The following is a 20,884-nucleotide window of genomic DNA, read 5'->3' as shown; positions in this document are numbered from 1 at the left end:
TCTTACAGCATCCATGAAATGTGGCAGGCCACCTTGTTAGCTTACAAGTCAGGTAAAATCTCAGAGCCTTCACAGTTCTTGACAGAGTGGTGACAAATCTCCACGTGTAAAATAATTTAGCATATTGAATTTCAAGAGAGAACAGCAAGAATGCGGTATGATTTCTCAAAAAGCTAAAAGCAAATAGACGAGCTATTATTGCCAAGAAAGAAACTGTTCTTGGCTGATTTAACTTTTCCCCCCCTAAGGATGGTAAATGAACCTCTTCAATTTGTCTAAAGCCTTTCATTTTGACATTTTAAAATAATAACTCCCCCTTGCCCTTGTTAGAGCTCAGCATCTCCGGTTCTTTCTCCTGGTATGTTAAGCTAGCTTTTTTTCTGAATGTGTACATGGTAGTTTGGTTTTATTTAAATGTTTGTTTGGCAAGGCAGATTAATTTGTTTTCTTTTTAAAGGCTTTGCACTTTCCAACTATTTTTTCAGGTTTCCTTACCCAGTTTTCTCTGATTACACCTAAAGATATCATTTTCCTAGTTATCCACAACAAAGATAAACACGTTAGGGTTATATGTATTAGCGGAAACAATAAAGGTGAAAAAAAAAATCCCCAATCAGTAATGATTATAGAATGTTTGTTTTAGTACCAGGAGTTATTCTTTTGAAGAGAAATGGACTTTGGCTGGTGAAAGATCATAAACATAACATTGATATCCAGTTGTAATTTTCATGAGCTACTGTCACACAACACATGCTCCCCTTGGGTCTAGTACATTTTTTTCGTAAACTGATAAATCAGTGAGGCTACTTCTGATCTTTTTAGGAAGGAGTTAGTATGTAAATAATACAGAATACAAGACATGCACCCAAATCTGAAGCTTTCTTGAGATAATAGATACTCTGGAGTTATTTTTGACAAAATATGAGGTAATTAGGCAATATTAAAATATCTTAAATTTAGAGTAAATGTGGTAGTGCTAAAGAACCTTAAGTTTTCAATCAGTTTTCTCACTTTCAATCAAGTTTTCTCACTGATCCTTGACAGATCTTGGGAAGAAGCCAATGGCATTAAAATGCCTCCCCCTTCCTGTAACTGTCTCAAGTCTTAAAACCATGGTGGGCAGGATACAGAATTGCTTCCTGTGTCTTCACCAGCGCTGGCTGCCTGGCAAATCCAGGTGACTGCCCGGCAAATCCAGGTGACTGCCCGCAGCACAGCTCTCCAGGCTGAGGGTTCTTTCTGCTGCCACACCTCAGCTCTGTAAGGATGGCTCATGTGTCCTTTTCACATAAAGGGAAAATCAGTCTGCACACCTCCAATGTGTCCCTCCCTGCTGATAAATTCTCTTCTATGGAGACAGGTAGGGGGACGCACTCTTTGTTTCCTAAGCAGACTTTGCAGTGGACGAGTGGGCTGTTTTGGACTTGTATTTTGAGGACAGAATGGACTCTTGTTATTCTAGTAATGGGCTTGGTTGATCGCGGAACACAATGCACCTTCTCGCGGTTTGAATAGGCCTGTGAGTTACTTCATTGTTCTGTGCTGCCTGTCCCTTCATTGTTAGTTTTCTTTCTAGGATGCTTTTTGGCCGGCTTGGCTGTGAGTCAAGCTGGTTGATGAAGCTTAATTTTGCTAAGTCTCCAGAATGGCTTGTTAATCCTCATTTTACATTTCGCTGAGTACTGTACCATGCCGTCTCCTTCTGTTCACCCAAGGAGGAGAAGATGGCTGCATGAAGAAATACTGCGGCGAATTTAGAGTCTACCCCGAGGAGTTACCATTTGCTTCTAATTGGGAAGCGAGTACAAAATCCGAACCCTGGTTTTCCCGGACCTGTTCCAAGTCACTGCCCAACTGTCTTAACTCACAGCTCCTCTCAGATTGTTTTTAAGTGCTTTTTATCCATTTGAAGGTTATTTTCATTTACTCATTTCTTGCTACTTTATCTTCTTTGACTTGGGCACTTTTTTAGGCTAAATTTCTTCTGAGGAGTCACCTTTCCCATTGATTGGCAAAAAAGAATTTCTGGGAAAAAAAAAGACTACATCTCAGTGGATTTTCGCTAGACTTTTATTTACTGGTAGCTGTGCTTTTGCCACTCTGTCCATTTCATCTAAAATAAAGGGTTAATTGAAGGAAAACAGATGTCATACTGGGACTCTGTCTGCTCTGTAATAATGACTGCTGTCCCTTAGCACACATCTCGTCCTCTTAAATTCTTTAAAGAGGTCATGTGGGAGCAAAGCTTTCAGATAATATAAATATAATCATACTTAATATCCTTGTAGCTCCTTCTTACGGACAGCTTAGGAAAGAAAGATGTCTTCAGATAATTACTGAAGTAAGGGAAAAAAAAAACCCCTAAAAACCTCACTATTACAGGTAACTAATTGTAAAACATCACCCACAGAGAAAAGTTCCCTTTCTTTTTCTTGAAATATCTTAAAATACAAAGTTAAAATAAAATCATTGGGGAATTTTTGAGAACAGTTAAAATATATGTATTTTTTGTAAATTTGGTTTTCTTATGACTTAAATACCGTGGCACATTTATAAAGTTTTCCTTAAGGTCATTTGATAAGTATTTGACAGTGATTTCACGTCAACTTTTGCTGCTACTTGATGGAGCTTTCTCTGCATAGTAAGTACAACTTCCTTGCTTGATAAGGTTTCTAATTTTAACCTCAAGATAAAAAGAAGGACTTGATCTGCTTCTGCGTGGGTGGAGTGAGACATACTTTCCCCTGTTATTCCCATAAAGGACAACTCAAAACCATAGACACTCTGTGAAACACGTAAGAAGACTAGGAAGGGTGGGAAAGAGAAGGCTGATCATCTGTGGACCTCAAGGCCCCAGGAGTGACACCGTGATGAGTGACATGGGTTATCTCATATATCCCAGATTGGAAGAGAAGCCAGCAATCAGGAAACAGGAACAGACAAAACAACGACGACAACAACAAAAGCCTGTCCTCTTTAGCCAAAGGACCAAAAGAGGGACACCCTGGCAAGATAAAATTTTTCAGTGATAACCACTGTTCTCCAGCCAGTCATCACAGAAGACACTGTCGCCCCACCCTGCCCGGAAAGGCTGGTGGGGAAGCCTGGACTTCCACCCTTGCCGGGCTCTAATGAGGCCCCGGGGTCCCCTACCCGCACCACTGGGTGGTGTCACTGCAGGCTGAGCGGTGGGGAGCCAAGACTGATTCCTGCTGCATACTAACAAAACCTGCTACTTCCACCCCTGTGGAAGCGGAAACCACAGGAAGAGTCTGGATTTGCGCACCTTCCAACCTCTGGAGATGGCATAGGGAGCAGTGACCCTGCTCCTCCCAGCCAGGAAGGTGGAGGGCAGCGGGGGGCCAGTGGAGAGCCAGGACTCGCCCTGCCCAGCAGTAGGGAGGAGCCCCTCTCTCAGGTGTCAGTGGAGGTGCGAACCTGATGCTTCCCAGGTGAACCTGATTCTTTCCAGATGTGGCAATAATGACAGTCTTTCTCTTCCCTTGCTGGCGTGGTATCAGAGGAAAGCCGCTAAAACAGAAAGCTTAAATAAGATCCAGACTTTCATAACATTAATACCCCACATGTCCAGGTTTCTTTTTTTTTAATTGAAGTATCGGTTTACAATGTGTTAATTTCTGGTGCACAGCATATTAATTCAGTTATATATATATATATACAATTCCTTTTTATATTCTTTTCATTATAGGCAATTACAAAATACTGAATATAGTTCCCTGTGCTATACAGTATAAACTTCTTGTTAATCTATTTTATATATAGTGGTTAGTATCTGCAAATTCTGAGCTCCCACTTTTCCCCCCACCTTTCCCCTTTGGTAACCATAAGTTTGTTTTCTATATCTGTGAGTTTGTTTATGTTTTGTAAATAAGTTCATTTGTGTCATTTTTAAAGTTACCACGTATAAGTGATAGCATATGATATTTGTCTTCCTCTGTCTGATTTACTTCACTTAGTATGGTCATCTCTTAAGTCCATCTATGTTGCTGCAAATGGCATTAGGCATTTAGGTTGCTTCCACATTTTGGCTTTTGTAAATAGTGCTGCTTTGAACACTGGGGTACATGTATCTTTTCAAGTCAGAGTTTCCTCTGGATAAATGTCTGGAAATGGGACTGCTGGATTTTAGAGTAAGTCTGTTTTCAGTTTTTAAAGGAATCTCCATGCTGTTTTCCACAATGGCTGCACCAAACTACATTCCTACCAACAATGTAGCAGGGTTCCCTTTTCTCCACACCATCTCCAGCCTTTATCGTTCGTGGACTTTTTAATGATGGCCACCAAATTTCCAGGTTTCAATTTAAGAATCACATGTCATACCAAGAACCAGAAAGATCTCAAACCAAGTGGGAAAAAACGCAGTCAGTAGAGGCCAACACCAAGATGACAAGAGATGGTAGAATTATCTGACAAAGAATTTAAAGCAGCCATCATAAAAATGCTTCACTGAGCAATTATGAACAGGGTGGAGATCAACACAAAAGCAGAAAGTCTCAGCAAAGAAACAGGAAGGATAATAAAGAACTTGGTGGACATTTTAGGCTGGAAAAATACAACCCAAACAGAAGTCTCAGTGGTTGGGCTGAACAGCAGAATGGAGGGGATGGAGGAAGGAGTCAGTGCCCTGGAAGATAGAACAATACAGATTACCCAAATCTGAACAAAGAGAGAAAGAGACTGCAGAAAACATAAAAATGGAGCCTCGGGGACCTGTGGGACTATAACTGAAGATCGAACACTGGTGATATAGGAGTCCCAGGAGGAGAAGAAGAAGAGAGAGGGGCTTAAAAAGTACTTAAAGAAATAAGGACTGCAAACTTGCCAAATTTGGCAAAAGATATAAATGTACAGATACAAGAAGCTAAGTGTGGTAGGCTGAATAATTCCCCCTGAAGTTATCCACTTCATAATTCCAAGGACCATAGATCTGTCACTTTACATGGTAAAGGGATTTTGCAGAGGTGGTTCATTTAAGGATTGTGTGATAATATTGGTGGGCCCAGCATATTCACAAGAGGGAGGTAGGAGGACCAGACAAGGAGATATAAGGACAGAAGCAGAGGGAGAAAAGGCAGTGAGATGCAGGGTAACAAGACCAGATTTACAAGCATATTCCAGAAGCTGGAGAAGACAAGAAAACCAGTTCTCCTTCAGCATCACCAGATGGAATGCAATGGGTCTTTTGACTTCCCAATGTATAACATGATATCTTTGAAATATTTTAAGGTACTGCCTCAGTCCATTTGAGCTGCTATAACAGAATACCATGGACTGTGTGGCTTATAAGCAACCTACAGGGATTCTGATTTTTGACAGAGATGCAAAAGCAATGCAGTGAAGGAAAGTTAGCCCTTTCAATAAACAGCACTGAAGCAGTTGGGCATCCATATGTTAGAAAGAAATGAACGATGGCCTGTCTCACACCTTCTACAAAAATTAACTCAAAATGGATCATGGACTTAAATGTAAAACATAAAACTGTAAAACTCTTGGGAAAATATATAGAAACAAATCTTAAAGATCTAGAACTAGGCAAAAGGTTTTTAGGCTTGACAGCAAAAGCACAACTTATAAAAGGAAAGTTTGATCAATTGGATGTAAAACTTAAAACTTTTGCTCCGCAAAAGACTCTGTTAAGAGGATGAAAAGGCAGGATACTGAGTGGGAAAAAATATTTGCAAACTGTGTGTCTAAGAAAGGACTAGTATAGCTCAACAATAAAAAGAAACAGTGCAATTAGAAAATGGACAAAAGAAATAGACATTTCACTGAAAAGGGTGTACAGATGGCAAAGAAACACATGAAAAGGTGTTTAACATCATTAGCCATTAGGAAAAGGCAAATTAAAACACAACTGAAATAGCACTATGAACTTAATCAGAATGGCTAAAATACAAAATACTGACAAGACCAAACGTTGGTGAGGATATGGGAAAACTGGACAACTCACATATTGCTGGTAAAAATGTAAAACGTTATAGCCATACTGGAAAACATTTTGGCAGTTTCTTCAAAAACTAAGCATTGCCATTTATCCCAGAGAAATTAATAGGTGTGTTCTCAAAAAAATCTGTACACAGATATTTATAGTAGCTTTATTTGTAACAGCCAGAACTGGAAACAACTCAGATTCCCTTCAATGCATGAATGGTTAAACAAACTGGAGTACATCTGTACCCTGGAATACTACTCACCAATAAAAAAGGAACCAGCTGCTGATATGTTGAACAACTTGGATGAATCTCCAGGGAATTATGCTAAGTGAATAAGGTCAATTATAAATGGTAACATATTATGTGGTACCATTTATATAACATTCTTTAAAGGTGTCAAAATTATAAACATAGAGACCAGATTAGTGGCTCACAGGGGTTAGGATGTGGTAGGGACAGGAAGGAAGTGGGTGTGGCTATAGAAGGGCAGCATAAGTAATCCTGGTGGTGATCAGAATGTGTTGGATCTGTGCTGTATCCTTGTCAATAACCTGGCTGTAATACCTTACTGTAGTGTTTCCAGAAGTTACCAGTGGGGGACACTGAGCAGTGGATCCATGGGATCTCCCTATATTATAAGCAACTGCATATGAATCTACAATTTTCTAAAAATAAAAATTTAACTAAAAAATAAAGTGAAGAACTTCTAACATTTCTTGTAGATCAGTTCAATCTGAAAACCCAATTCAGTGCCATACTGTTCGGAACTTTCCATATCCAAATTCAGAGAGATGTGACCATGAAATTGCTTCTCAAGGTATAGTTATTCTTTGTTTGGTGGGCATTGGGAAGGAAGTCAAGGGATTCTGTTAATATTGATCATGTTTGTCAAAAAATAGTTAATACTTGTTGAATCTGCACCACCCTCTGAGGTCAGTAGCATTTTAAAGAAGAGGATGCTGTGACACAGAGAGGTGAAATAATTTGCCCTGATAAGTATGGAGGCTGCATTTGAACTGGTTTCAAAGCCTGTGTTCTTTCTCAATGCCTACAGTCTTCTGCCTGTTCATGTAGGCTGCTAATTTAGTCTCCAAGTGTCTTTCTGATGCAAGGTGCTGACCTCAGGAAGTTTAAGCACTTTTCCTAGACCACAGAATAGTACATTTGGGATTAAAATTCCAGGACTTGGCTATCCAAATTCCATCCTGCTCCCACCTCAGCAGAAGCCTTACATCTAATGGCCCTCAGACCTGTTCCTCAAGCCTGTTTCATTGGCACACTTAAGTGTTGGGTGGGAGAGTATTTTTTTAAAACTGGTATTAGTAGCATATATTTAAACATTATGAGATATCATGTAAAAACCCAGGTTTCTAGCTTCCCTTAAAAAAAAAAAAAGAAAAAAAATCTGGGTTCACATTCCCAAATTTTCCTGAAGGAGTTAGATACACATGCTCAGTGACTGCCCTTTTAAATGAGGCATGTTTGCCACAGTCCTCACCAGTCCTTATTATCTCCCAGATAATGCAGCCAACCATCAGCTGCATTTTTATCCTTGTGTGACACTGTTTTTTTCCTTAAAGCAAGAGTAGAGGAAAGTAACATGTTTTTACCCACCGTTCCACCAAGTCATAGATCTTGTAAGGAGGCTTTGAGTTCCTCTGGGACACTTCGCTCATGAAGTGAGCCTGACCCTGGTCAGCGCTTGGATTTATGATTCTTGCCCTTCGTGCTAGTGCCCGAGCTGTTACCTCCGCTGAAGTCGTGCTCTCCTTCCCTTCCTTACCTGCCCAAATGGGCCTTCTTCGAGTTTATGCAGCCTTTCTGATCTCCGCAGTAAGATTCTGTTGCTTCACTTTTTTTTAAAAATATACAAGCCATTTTTCTTTCTCGTGGCTTTAATATATTCTGCCTGTTATCTTGGCAATTTGTATAGTTGCATCTTCCCTAATTTTAAATTATTTAAAGTTATAGCTCTGAAAACCTCCATTGTTAGTGAATTTACAGGTGTTGAACTTAAGACTCCCATGGAAATAGAGGAGCTGAAGTTGTAGACAGTCCATCTAGGGAAGCTATTCACTGAAATGAAGTAGGCATACACGAAATAGAAACATCTTCTTTGGCATTTCTTAAATTAGTTAGAATGAGTATTGTGCAGTTTCTTCATTGCTATGGTGACTAACATTCCTGGCTAAAGACTCTTGTCACAGTTCTTTCAGGGTGTCAGGGAGGTGCTTATACATTGATTTGGCTTCATGACACATAATATGCATAATAAGAGGTAATATTTCTTCTACATCTGGTTTTCCAACAGAGTATTCAAGATGTTTTCATTTTTACAACTCACAGGCCCCATCTCTCTCCTAAAAGGGCCCAATTCTGAGTGTCTCTTCTGATTCTCAGATACTCATTCTGAAATAGTTGACCTCATAGGAAATGGAAGTAAAGAATTTCACTGAAGGGAATTCATCCTGAGGGAAGGATTGGTAAGTTATTCATATTGATATAGTTTGTAGCACTTGGCACATTTTTGTTACAGAACAGACATTCAGAAGGAAGAGATAATCTTCCATGTTGAACTCCTAAGTCATTGAATATTATCAGAAGATAGTGGAATTTCAAACTATATTATGATTAGAAAGGTTTGGGTTTTTTTTGAGAAAACTTAGGAAAGTGTGATTTATTTTACTCTTTCTAACTCAGAAATACATATATCCATTTGTCTTCTATTCAGAAACAATTAGAAGGTTTTGTTTTGTTTGTTTTTTTTCTTGACCAAACTGTAGATGACAAGAGACTGCCTTGTTTGTACACATTGTGTTAGGATTGAGGGATGACTGCAAATTCCATGAAGATGGTCACCTTCTAGGCTGGGCATGTGACAGGCCGACAGAAGATGGGAATGGGGCGGGACGACTCCAGGAATGGAAAGGCTGCTTGGGAATTTCCTCTGTGGACAATTCCTTCCCATCTCGCTGCAAATCTGTGTTATCTTTGTTTGCGGGGAAGGTCTGAGAAGGCTAGGACCTGGACATCAGCCACTTCTCAGCTTATAATGCCACTGTGGTTGAAATTCGATCATATGCAGGAGAGAAGGTGATGGACAAGTGGGTGAAAGGGTGCAAAACTGAGTAAAGGTGGAGAGGATAAGAGCTTGTACCATGGAGCCAGACTATTTGTTGTTATGTGTTTGTCTCCCTGCCCCTCCTGCCACTAGCTCTGTGACATTGAGCAAATAATCTCTCTATACTTCAGTTTCCTCATCTGTAAAATGGGGATGATAATCGTATGTCCCGCACATAGAGTTGTCATACAAAAGGTACATGAAAGAACAGTGCCAGTTAGATGCTGTCAGCCCGCTGTCAGTGTTTGCTTAAAGGAGGGAAGGCTTACAAGACTGAGATGGGAGGTAGGCTTGTTCCCTCCTGCACCAGTCAATGTTTCCTTTCATAAACAGCAACATCTCTGCACCATACAATTTTTTTTCCTTCTTTGTCAGTTGCTCTTTTTATCCTGTACCTACAAGGTCATCTGAAACAGCCTGTCTTCTCATATAATGAGTCAGGAGCCTGGGGAGTAACTTAGATAAAATACAGAAGGATAAAGAATGACAGTGAAACTCCACATGCTTTGGAGACACTTGTCAATGTCTGAGCATTTTCAGACATCTCTTTGGAGAATCTATTTCCAACCTTAGACGTTTCTTCGGGTTTAGTCTTTGCACTAAACCCAACTATCTTCTCATTTCCAAAATATGTCTATTCCTGACTTGCAGAATGTTAGGAAGGATCTTTGGTTCTGTTGGAAAAGTCCTTAGTTCTTATCTCCACTTTCCTAAGGACTGGAGAGGAAAAATCATCATATTACAATGGAATTGATTGTCCTCAATTTTTTTTCAAGGTACTTGTTTTTAAAGTATCTTTAGTAATAGATTTAAATGTTTTGGCAGTTGGTTTTATGAAACAGATTAAAAGTTTGTCACCTTATCTCAAGAAACAAGTACATAAAAAAATAACATACAACTGAGTGTGTAACTGGAATCCAGAAACTCTGGCGCTGAAAGAAATAAACTAGCAGACACTTTCTATACTTTTTCCTACTTCTAGATGTCAAGAGGGTTGCTGAATATGTTTATAACAATAATCCAATATGGAAAATTATTTTTGAGGTCAGGGGTTTTCAGTAACCCAGTTCCATTCACATGGATGTGATTCCTGTGGGCTAGTCAACAGTGGGCATGGTTATAACCAGTTGAACAAGATGGGAGCCCTGTCTTCAAGGAGCTGCTCTTCCAGCCCCTGGTGTGGGTCCTCTGAGTGGACTTTCGGATGGAGGAGAAGGAGCAGAGTGCATTGTGGGAAGAGGCAGTCACGTTGCCATGGAGAAGTTTGGGACTGAGAAGCAGGCATAGGAGTGAAGGAGGTTGAAAGGCTTTTGAGATGGTGGGGGAGGATGGTGTGAGACTTGACTGCCCTTCCCTCTTCAGTATCTTCTCTCTTTTCTTTCAGCAGCTGCAGACTTTATCTCTCAAGTGGGGCATTATGGAGAGTGGGTTAGGAAGTCACAGGAAGCCAAGTAGGGGTGTTTCTTTCTCCTGTCTCATTCTTTTCTTTTATAGCCAACAAATTCTTTTCTGATTTTGAAATGTACAGGAAAAAACTTAGACCTGTGGGAAAAAAAGTACAGCCACTCTTTTCATACCTGGAGAAACTAATATTTTTTCCAGAAAAGTCACCATATGTTGGGAGGGTGCCTGCTGGTATTCAGATGTGAGTCAAGACAGATGTTTGCCATAAACAGACCTGATTAAAGTGCATGTCAGTCCTTTCTAGCCTTTTGGAGAATATTAGTGGCACAAGAACAATGGGATTTGAATATGATCAAATATTGTTTACTAACTACTTTTTGTGCCTGGAATCTAGAAGGAAAATTCATAGTAAAATTCTCCTAATTGGAAATGAATGGCTCATAATCTGCTGTAGGAAGTATGTGATACAGCTGGACAGGAGCTAGTTTAAAAGATGCAAATGGAAACCATTGTATCACCAGCAACTCAGAGAAGTTTTTACAAGTTTTCGCATGGCTCTGGCTTTTTCTTGGAATCCATATCCTTAAGGGTTTGAATTAAATTCCTTTGGTTGGACTCTAGAACCCTAAGGCAGAGCCATGTGTCAGCCAGGACTTAGGAGCAGTTAATGAAGTTGGGGAGTAGAGGTCAAAGGTGAATGGCCACCTGGGCTGCATCCCTGGACCTGAAAGTCACACATACACATACACACACACAAAAAATGTAGGTTTCAGATCTCGACCAAGAAGCATGATGTCCACTTCCATGCACCATCACGAACTGGACACCGTGTCGGGAGCAAGCCTGCTCCTGTAAGATGGCTTTCCAGATTTCTGTTTCCAGTATCTCTATGTGAATTCAAAATGTTGAAAGAGTAAAGGACTCGGTAGCAAATCAAACCAACCAATGTTCTTGGCAAGCTGTCAGTCGTTATTTACCTATAGACCCACAGAAGAGTCATTGAAAGAGGAAAAGTCCTGAAGGAGCAAAAGGTGGTAGGTGGAGCATTGGGGTTGGAAGGTACAAGGCCAGGTTTAGGATCTGTCCCTGCTCAGACTGTCGCTTGGCCATCCCACATCTGTAAAACGAAGTCGTTGAACTGGATGGTTCTCTAGTCCGTGCTTCTCAGACTTGAATGTGCACACCGATTGCCTGAGCATCCTGTTAAATTGCACCTCCTGGTTTGGTAGGTCTGGGGTGGGGCCTGAGGTTTGCCTTTCTGACAAGCTTTTAGGCATTGCAGCTGCAGCTGCCATGGGCCGCAGACCACAGGGTGTTCAGCTAGCTCCGTCTGCATGATCCCCCAGCCCAAGTGCCTGTGCGTTCACGAGTCTGTGAGTGTGTGATCGTCTGACATTTCAGAAAGACAGGAAGGTTTCAGGAAGCAAGCCTACCATGGTAGTAACCTTTCTCGTGCTTCACAAGCAGCTTCATCAAAAACCCTCTAAGTGCCTAATTATGCATGACAATTTCACACCCTTTACAAAAAGAACTAACTCAGTTTGGCCCCTGCCTTCCCAGACTTGACAGCCTAAGACAGATGGAGAAATATGCATAGAGACACTGGTAAATATTGAGGCAGTGATAAATGTTGAGTGATAAATATTCATCCATAGATGGAACATATTAAAATGAAAAAGGCTATGCTTTTACCGTGAGCCCTAGGATATTTCTTTTCTTACAGCTCTTGTTCCTTTTAAAAATCTGGGAAACTAAAAAGGTTGCCCTGTTATTTTTACTGAAAAACAAGAGGTTTCTGTTTCTATTTGACAGATGGGGGTGTGGGGAGTGGGGAGGTCAGTTTTCTGAGGCTTCTTTTGTTGTTGTTGTTCTGTTTATTTTGGCTTCACTAACCACAGAGGAAATATTTTATCAGCCCCACATGCCCAACCCTGATCACCACATGCACGTGTCTTGGCCTGATTTTGTGTTGCTCAGCGCGGAGTGTGTGGACACAGGTTCATTAACCTCAGCTCTTTCCACCCAAGGGCCTTGGGCCCATCAAATCATCTGCATGCCATCCTTGGGAAGGAGGAGGCAGGGCCAGCCAGGCATTGTTGTCCCTGAATCGTGGGTGGTTAAGTGATGCAGGGAAGGAAGCTGGTGTGCCTAGAGTCTCATGGCAATTAACTCACACAGGAAGGTTTGGATTCCATTCTGTTTCTTCTGCACACTTGCTAAACTTACCTGAGGTCTCAGCTGCCTCGGCAGAGGAAGGGATCTGACGAGTGGGCATTGCCAGCAATTTCTCCTGACGGCAGAATAGATTCTGTTCCCGGAGGGCAGGCCACCCACCCACTGGAGACTGCATTCAGGTCCCCATGGTGATGAGCAGGTGTGTTACAACCATATCACAGTTGAGCAGAGTGAGGCCAGATTGACTCGGCTCATTGATTTATTCTCACTGAGAAACAGCCGAAAGAATTATCACCAAGCTGGAAAATGGTCACATCTAACCAAGGAAGTCTGTGTTACATATTCAGCAGTGACGGGATCAGAGACCATCTGTTTATACTTTCTTGATTCAAGTAGGAGCGTATTTAATAGTGACTCTGTATATGCTTAGGGATACAAGGAGGCGGAGAAAACTACACCTGGTCACACTTTTAGGCAGCAGCAGTGTGTTACCCAAAACGGTGTGTGAGTGAGTCTCTGCATTGGAGTCAGGTACCCTTGGGTTTGAAACTTGGCTCCACCACTCACTGGCTGTGTCACTTAACCTGTCCGAGCCCCCGTTTCCACATCTGTAGAACCAGAGTAACAGCAGTACAGATCCCACGGAATTCCCGTGGGCGTTACAGGAGATGAGGCTGTCTGGAATGCATATCATGGGCTCTGCAAAAAGTAAGACCCATAACTGGTCGTTTTTAGTCGTTGTAAGAAAACTGTTACAAATGACAGCGTCTGAAATCTTATCAGCCTTGAAAGATATGAGCAAGAGATTCTAAATTTGGTATTTTCATTTAATTTCATGTGTGAGTATTTGTGTGGGAGTTTGTATCTAGGTTAATGAAAATGTCACACACTGTTTATCAGGACAAAAGCTGTTAGTGAAGCAAAGCCTGCATGAATTAGGCTCAACTTCATCTTTCATTCTGTAATGTCATATACAGCTGCTGTTTTCCTTGCTTTATAAAAATTAACTCTAAAGACTGAAGGCAATCTGCTTATATTAAAGAAGACATAAAACCCTGGGTAATTATTACAGCAGGAAGCTAAACCCTTAAAAAAGCCACAGTGAACAATACTGGATATTTTGCATGGGTGCCCAGTCATAGATCTCTGTGGGTCCATGAAACTCTGCGGGACAGGTGGAGGGTCCTGAGTATCTGGTTGCCCCCTCAAAGGCAAAGGAGAGCAGAGAGGGTATCTGGAACTTGGTCTCAGGAAGTGAGGGGTGCCGTTTGCTACAGACAGGGTAGGGATGCGGGCAAGACAGCCCACTCTTTGGTAAATGGAATCCAAAGCCTGCCAACTCTACTGTAAGGCTGCAAGGCAGGACTGAGCAAGGGCGCGAGGCAGCCGAATGGAAACCCGAGAAGCCAAAATGAGCCGTTGAAAGTGGAGGATGAGAAGCAGAGCCCCAGGGAAGTCCCTAACCTCAGAAACCTACCCTTTTTATAGGGTGCCTGCAGCTTCTGGGCAAGTGGAGATTGACTCATTTGGCTCAGATGGAAGGTTCTTCCCCAGGCTTAGTGTGCATACGGGTCACCTGTCACAGTGTAGGTTCTGATTCAGTAGGTCTGGGATTCTGCAGGTCACACAAGGTCCCCAGGTGCTGCTGATGCTGCTGGCCCATCTGGGGAGCACACTTTGAGTACTGAGGGTTTAATCCACTCTCTCTCCAAGCCTCCCATTCCCCGATCATCACCTCTTTCTAGTCAACCCTCCCTCTTCCCCTAACTCCAGCCATTCTTGGATTCCACCAGTACCTACAGTGCATCGATCCTGCTAATTTCCACCATCTGTCACCCCCGCCTCTTCTTTCCCAGTAACTCAGCTTAGATTCCGTGATCTCTTTTTGTAAAACTCCTTTGCCCACGCTTTCAGGTTCTTCATTTCTTTCTCTCCATCCTCATTTATATTCACGGATATAACTCAGCTCTACCTACCTGCACTGCGACTTGGCTGAAGGAACACACACCACTGTGCTGATAGGTCTCACCTTCGTCTCCGTGGACCCATCAGGCTGCTGGTTCCTTGTCCATTTACTCTTTCTTTTCTCCTGAAGGACTTCTTCCTACTCCCTGCTCTCCCATCAGACCTCCTCTACCTCCTTCCACATCCTTATTCTCAGCTAATAACCTTGCTTCCAGTTTTCTTCTTTGGGCCATGACTTAGAAGAGAACTTCCTCCTGTTTCCGCTGCAGGATCTACATGTCTGCATGTGGGCCCACCGCCCATGCTTTCCCTGCAGTGGCCGTTCGAGCACTGGGCACGCTCTGATCCTAGGAGTCGTGCCAACCTGGTGGTCACATGGGGCGGGGCCAGTGTGACCTACCCCTCTCTGACTTGCCTTCCCACCACTCTCCAGGGGGTGCCAATGCGCACAATTGGCCTCTTATGGTCCTCCCGCCTCCCCGCCCGGCCCCTCCCACCACCTTCAGGGCTCTGCTCAACTAGTATTCCCTGTGCCTCAACCCCCCGCCGCCCCCATGTCTTTCCCAACTCCCGACTCAAAGTAGTGCCTCCCCCCGGGCAGTAGCTAGCCACAAGCTGGCTTCGGTTGTTTTCTCCAGTGACCACCATAAGTGTTCTGCTAGGTGGCTGGTCTGTCTCCCACCTCTACCAGAAAGCACCAGAGGGCTGGGGATTGTATGTGTCTTGGTCAATATTGAAACCCTACCTAGAATAGTGACCAGCACATGAAGGACCCCCCACCCCCACCCCCACCCAGATAAAACATTTGAACAGATATTAGAGTGGAATATGTGATTAACTTAGAACAGAATCAGAAAAGGCCAGTTAGTAAAAACTCCATACCACTATATGTGTTCAAACAGCCACTCTGGTCCTTTTTGAATTGACAGGGCTACAGAAGACTTTTCTTTGGGGATGCTTTTGGACCTGACCTTGCTGAATGTAGTAGAGATCAGTGAGCCAGCCCTTGCGGACTCAGGAGAGAAAATGACCAACGTCAAATTCTGCCCAGAAACTCCCGTCCCTCCCTTCCCTCATTAAAGGCTCCCAGGGAGGTCAGCAGTCAAGCCAAGATTTAACCCACCCCCCTGGGCTGGGCTGTGGGGCTTGTTTTCTTCAGGTGGGTCACCGATAAAGAGCTGTAACCTGGTAGCATTTACAACAGTTCCTCAGGCCAAATGCCTGCTTCCCTGGGAGCTTAGGGAAGGTGCTGTTTGGGCCATGCATTCGAGTCCATTTGGGTCTCCACTCATGAACGGCCACATGGCTTTAAGCTGGTAGGAGTAGCCAAGGAAGTGATCAGTGAGGCACCCACCATGAGAATGTGTGGTGCTGCTGCTCACTCCTAAGGGTGGGAAGGTAGGTGGCTGGTCCACTGAGAGTAAAAGACACGCGTATCAATGTCTATGGGAAGTTCTAGAAATATTTATTTTTATTTTATTCTGCAGAGTTTTGCTTTCAGTAACATCATCCGTGTAAATCATCACCTCTCAAGGTTTTGAGCAGGCTCTGAGTTAGGAAGAGAAAGCACAGGGTGTTTTGTATTAGATAAGATGACCGACCTCACACGAGCCAAGAATAGAGCAGGTGCTCGATACATGTGCTCTCCTCCCTCTCCTGTCCCCCATCAGTGCCCTTTCTGACAGTCCCCATCCCGCTGTTGTCTTTCTGCATGACATGGAAGTTAGGCTGTAGAGATGATTATGTTTTAATAAGTCATCATGTATCGAAGACCAGTGATTCTCAACTGGAGAATGATTTTGCCCTTCATGGGACATGTGTCAAAGTCTGGAGACATTTTTGAGTATCACCACTGAGGGGTGGAGGAATGCTAACCCCTCAAAACAAAGAATTATCCAGCCCCAAATGCCTGTGCTCTGTACTTTACATGAGTGTTTACAGTTTATTTCTTCACTGGACTTGAAATAAAAGAAGGAGAAGATTGAGAAGGCTGTGACAGGGCCCAGGTTGGGCCAAGTTGGAGGTTGGCCCAGGTGGAAGCTCACTGCAGACGGTTTCCAGCTTACAAGCAAGTGCTTTATTAGATACTCTTTTCTATATTAGTTGTTTAGCCTCTTAAAAAACAAAACAAGCAAACAGTGTGGCAGAGGTGTGGAGAAGTCAGGGTGGGAGGTGGGGATGATGAGACAGACGATGAGTGTGACTCTGGGCAGGCGGGCAGGCACCCAGGTGAGGAGCCGGTCAGACCATCCCGGGTGGCTCCGGTCTTATCCCAGGAGCCGTGGAGAGCTGTACGTCCGGGGCCCTCACACTCTCTTCTGTACACTACTCACACCTGAACATACTTTATTATTACTTGTGTCTCTCTGGGTCATCTATATCGGTAACTTGGTATTAGAACTGGGCCTCTTCATCTTTGCTCTTGTAGAATAGACAATTATCAGTGAGTGGTGGGGTTTTCACCTGTGTGTGTGTGTGTGTTTACTGAAGTATAGTCAATTTACAGTGTGTCAATTTCTGGTGTACAGCCTTATGCTTCAGTCATACATATACGTACATAGATTCGTTTTCATATTCTTTTTCACCATTAGTTACTATAGGATACTGAATATAGTTCCCTGTGCTACACAGTATGAACTTGTTGTTTACCTATTTTAAGTGTTTATTAAACTTAGCAGGATCTCAGAATAGTTATTTCTCCATTTTTGAACAGGTGCTTTTCCCAGACCCTTGTTTCTGATGTAGTTGTTTACAGCTTGCAATGCGTTTTCATAAATGATGGGCTTTCGGGCTGGCGTGGAAACCTTCCAGAACCCACGGTGCTGCTGAGCTGTAACGCTTAGGAGTTAGAGTGGGGAATTTCCCAGAAAAGGGCAAAGAGTAGAGAATTTCCATTGGCTTTCTTTGTTGAAAGCAGACTCTCGGCAGGCGTGGTCTTCACCTTTTACCTCCTCTCCTGACGTGGAACTCTCCGTCACCTACTCACTCTTCTCCTGCAGCTCCCACCCAGGAGGTGCTTAGACCTCGAGGGCAGAGGGCCCATGAGGTGGGACGGGGCTGGGGAGCCCTCATCTTGCTGACCTCTGGAGAGTCTGACGGAGCAGGTCATGGAGGGACCACTGCCTTTCTTATTGTCCACTTACTGTTTCCCTTTGGTCTTTCTAACATTGCTTTGCGTTTCATTTCTTTCTAAGAAATAGATCATTCTTTCCCTTTTAAACCTTTTACCAAAAGAAAAAAAAATTGCATTGGTTTACCTCAATGGATATTTTTTCTGTCTAATTATGAGATCATTCATTCTTTCGCTCTCAAGGCTTTTTACTTCCGGTTAGCATATTTTAAGATGCTTTCTTAGATTCAGTCTACAGAAAGAGAATGTTAGATTTGAGAGTACATTCCTCAAGCTTGAATGACATATCCTTTTGGAGGAAGTGATCTTTGTAAGTGATACAATTTTATCTTAATCATAGGAAACCATGATATCAAAAAGACAGCATGTTTCTGGATGAAGGCATAGAACAACATGGCTCAGTCTCTTATAACAATTATCATACAGTTCTGTACAGCGTTGTTCCGACTTTGTTCTGATAAGGCTGTCACGTTCTTGAGGCATGTGACCGTTTTTGCTTTTGTTTTAATCCACAGTATAATGCCTACTGGAAGGGTCCATGTTTGAGGTGTGTGGTGCTAACCCACAGGTGTCTGCAGTGCCTGTGAGAAGAGGTGGAATAAAGCAATGAATAAAGAAACAAAGAATGAGGGGGAAAAAAACTAAATCATGGGCATAATTGTTCATCATTGAGAGCACATGTGCTTAATGCATCATTTTTACTTTCCTTCATATATAAAATTTGGGATAATGTATAGGTCTGAATATTTTAAAAGCAAGTTTTAACTTTTGTTTTTCCATTTTTTTACAGTGTTAAAGGTTTTAAAGTACTAAAGTTTGATTAAATAATTGTTTCTCAGATGCTCTCTTTGTTGCTCAGAACTTCTACGAGTGAATGAAAAGATCAGCATTTTACCTTTAGTTACTGCAGTTTTCACCTAGTTCAGAGTTTTGAAATTGTTTCCTGTTTGTGTTTCCTTTCCAGAAAACACGAGGTCGTTCTCTGAGTTCAACAGATGAGTGCAACTCCAGAGCTGGGAGAGTGACTGCAAGGTATTCATTTATGTATCTGATTTATTCTGCACTCTTGTTTATTCATGTTTGCTTCCAGCTTACCTTTGGACAGGCATCAGGAGTACCTTTAGGGACTTAGAGTTGTCGGACTGCAGACATACAGCTGTCAAGCTAAAGAATCTCAAGGGTATTAGCTAATCCAGTTTTGAAGTTAGCACCGTGGGGTTTCTGCCATAATTAGCGACCAGGACATCACCCATCAAACTTTGTACAACATGGTGTGTTCCTTTGCTCAGTAATGGGCTCAAGCTTGGCTCTTCCTGTAATGCCTGTGTAAAATTAGGCAGAATACTTACCCTCTCAAATTCTTTCCCCATCTTTGAGATGGAGACTATAACTGGATAGCCTGATGGGTTTCCAGTTTCAAACAGTGATCACCACCACCACCACCACCACCACCAACAACAACAAAAATTATGAGGCTGAGTTTTATTATTACCATCAGTGGTATTAGTCATCTCATTTAGTGCTAATAATAATTATATAAAAATTCTTTAATAACCTTAGGTTGTCTTTGAATGGAGCCAAAACCAGAAAAAAAAATCAGCCAACTGAAATGAGCAAGTTAACACAAAGACAGTCTTTATTTGATTTTAGCAATTAGCTTGCTACATGGTTATCCATTTTTCTAATGAATCCTGGACTTTGAAGGGCCCTGGCCACCCATTTAAAAGATTTACAGACCTCACGCACTGTGACCTGACCGACCCCTGTCCATTTTACGTCATTATCCAATTCCTCTTACGGGCTGGGTTACATCTGGCCTGAATGCTTCTAATCTCTTCACAGAAGGAATCTTGTAAAATAGGCCACTGTCTTTCAATTAAATCTTTCCTTTAACTTGTTGAGAAGTTCTTTCTCTTGCCAGAACCCTTTCCTCTTAGGAAAGCAGGGAGCTGTTTCAGGGCCATTGGGGTTCCCCTTGGAGGTCTTTCTAAATATAACCGCAGAGCCTGGAAAACAGCCTGCCTTTTGTTAGTTAACTTCGAACAGAGAATCAGTGCATTAAGAGCTTTGATTATCCACGCTCCAGAAACGCCTTCCTCTGATCTCGCGACATTTGACAAGAATCTCCTATCGGGGATTCGTATTATTTTCGTTCATGCGCTTTCCTCTCCACCAGAGCTGCTCTCCTTACACATTTTATCTGTGGGTCTGAAATATAGAGCATTTTCTAGGTAGGGGGCATGAAATTTTAACTCAAGAATCCATATATTTTAGAATAGGTCTCAGATAATTCTGTAGCGGAATCACACAGTCCTCTTAAGTTTCTAGAAAGCATTGTATTGTGTGCTTTTTCGTATGTGGTCGATGGCTTAAATCTTACTGTGAGGATATTTTTATGCCTTTAAAAAAAAATTTAACCTGAAATTTCTGCTTTGCTCGCTGTGGTATTCCTGGCTCCAGTTGGTTATCCTCATTCGTATATCCCAAGCAGTGATCAAAATTAATCTGTATACAGTGAAACTGTCTTCCCCACCCTCCTCACTCATCTTCTGCTTCCAGCTGATTCCTTCTTCTGGAATCAATATTTTAATTAAAGGTATCACCGTCTACCTCGTAACTCAAGCCAGAAAACTTCATCCTGACATTGCTTCACCCTTTGCATTCAGTCTGCACCAGATTCTGGATTTAAGATAACGTGAAAGTTTCCAAAACAGTGACTGGTACTTGGTGAGGTTAAATATTAATTGCCAGCTGTCACAATGTTCATTGTAAATATCTTTCCAGTGTTCCTCTCCTCTGCTTCCCGCTGTCACTATATTAGTTCGGACCCTCATCAGCTCTGTGCTGGTCTGTTGCTGGAGCTAACTAACAGAGCTCTCTTCCAACAGACTGTCCCCATTGTAGGTACCCTGCTCCCTAATTTATAATGCGATGTCCCGTTCAGTGACTTCTGTGGTACCTGTCACCTTGAGAATAGATCCAGACGCCTTGGTGTGGACCCCCCTGCCTTGCTGTCTGTGCTTCATTAGGATTGAATGTCTCGGGATATTCCAACACATCCTTTCCTTTCAGGCACATATGCCTTTGCATGTGTTGTTCTCACTTCTGAGAATGCCCCTGCTCATTTTTTCTTGA

At 42.4% G+C, this 20,884-nt stretch overlaps 1 protein-coding gene across 3 annotated transcripts in view; it reads left to right on the top strand.

Annotated features, from left to right (window-relative positions):
- PAG1 (phosphoprotein membrane anchor with glycosphingolipid microdomains 1) overlaps positions 1-20,884 on the top strand; it is a 132,686-nt gene that overhangs the window by 22,395 nt on the left and 89,407 nt on the right. For all 3 annotated transcript variants that reach the window (XM_031441423.2, XM_064480899.1, XM_064480900.1), the window contains exon 2: positions 18,714-18,781. The gene's annotated coding sequence lies outside the window, so the exon portion shown is untranslated. The remainder of the gene's footprint in view (positions 1-18,713; positions 18,782-20,884) is intronic.

The sequence above is a fragment of the Camelus dromedarius genome, chromosome 30 (genome assembly GCF_036321535.1).
Source record: "Camelus dromedarius isolate mCamDro1 chromosome 30, mCamDro1.pat, whole genome shotgun sequence".
Lineage (NCBI taxonomy): Eukaryota > Metazoa > Chordata > Mammalia > Artiodactyla > Camelidae > Camelus > Camelus dromedarius.
Note: the sequence above shows the minus strand (reverse complement) of the source record. Positions and strands in the feature narration are given on the sequence as shown.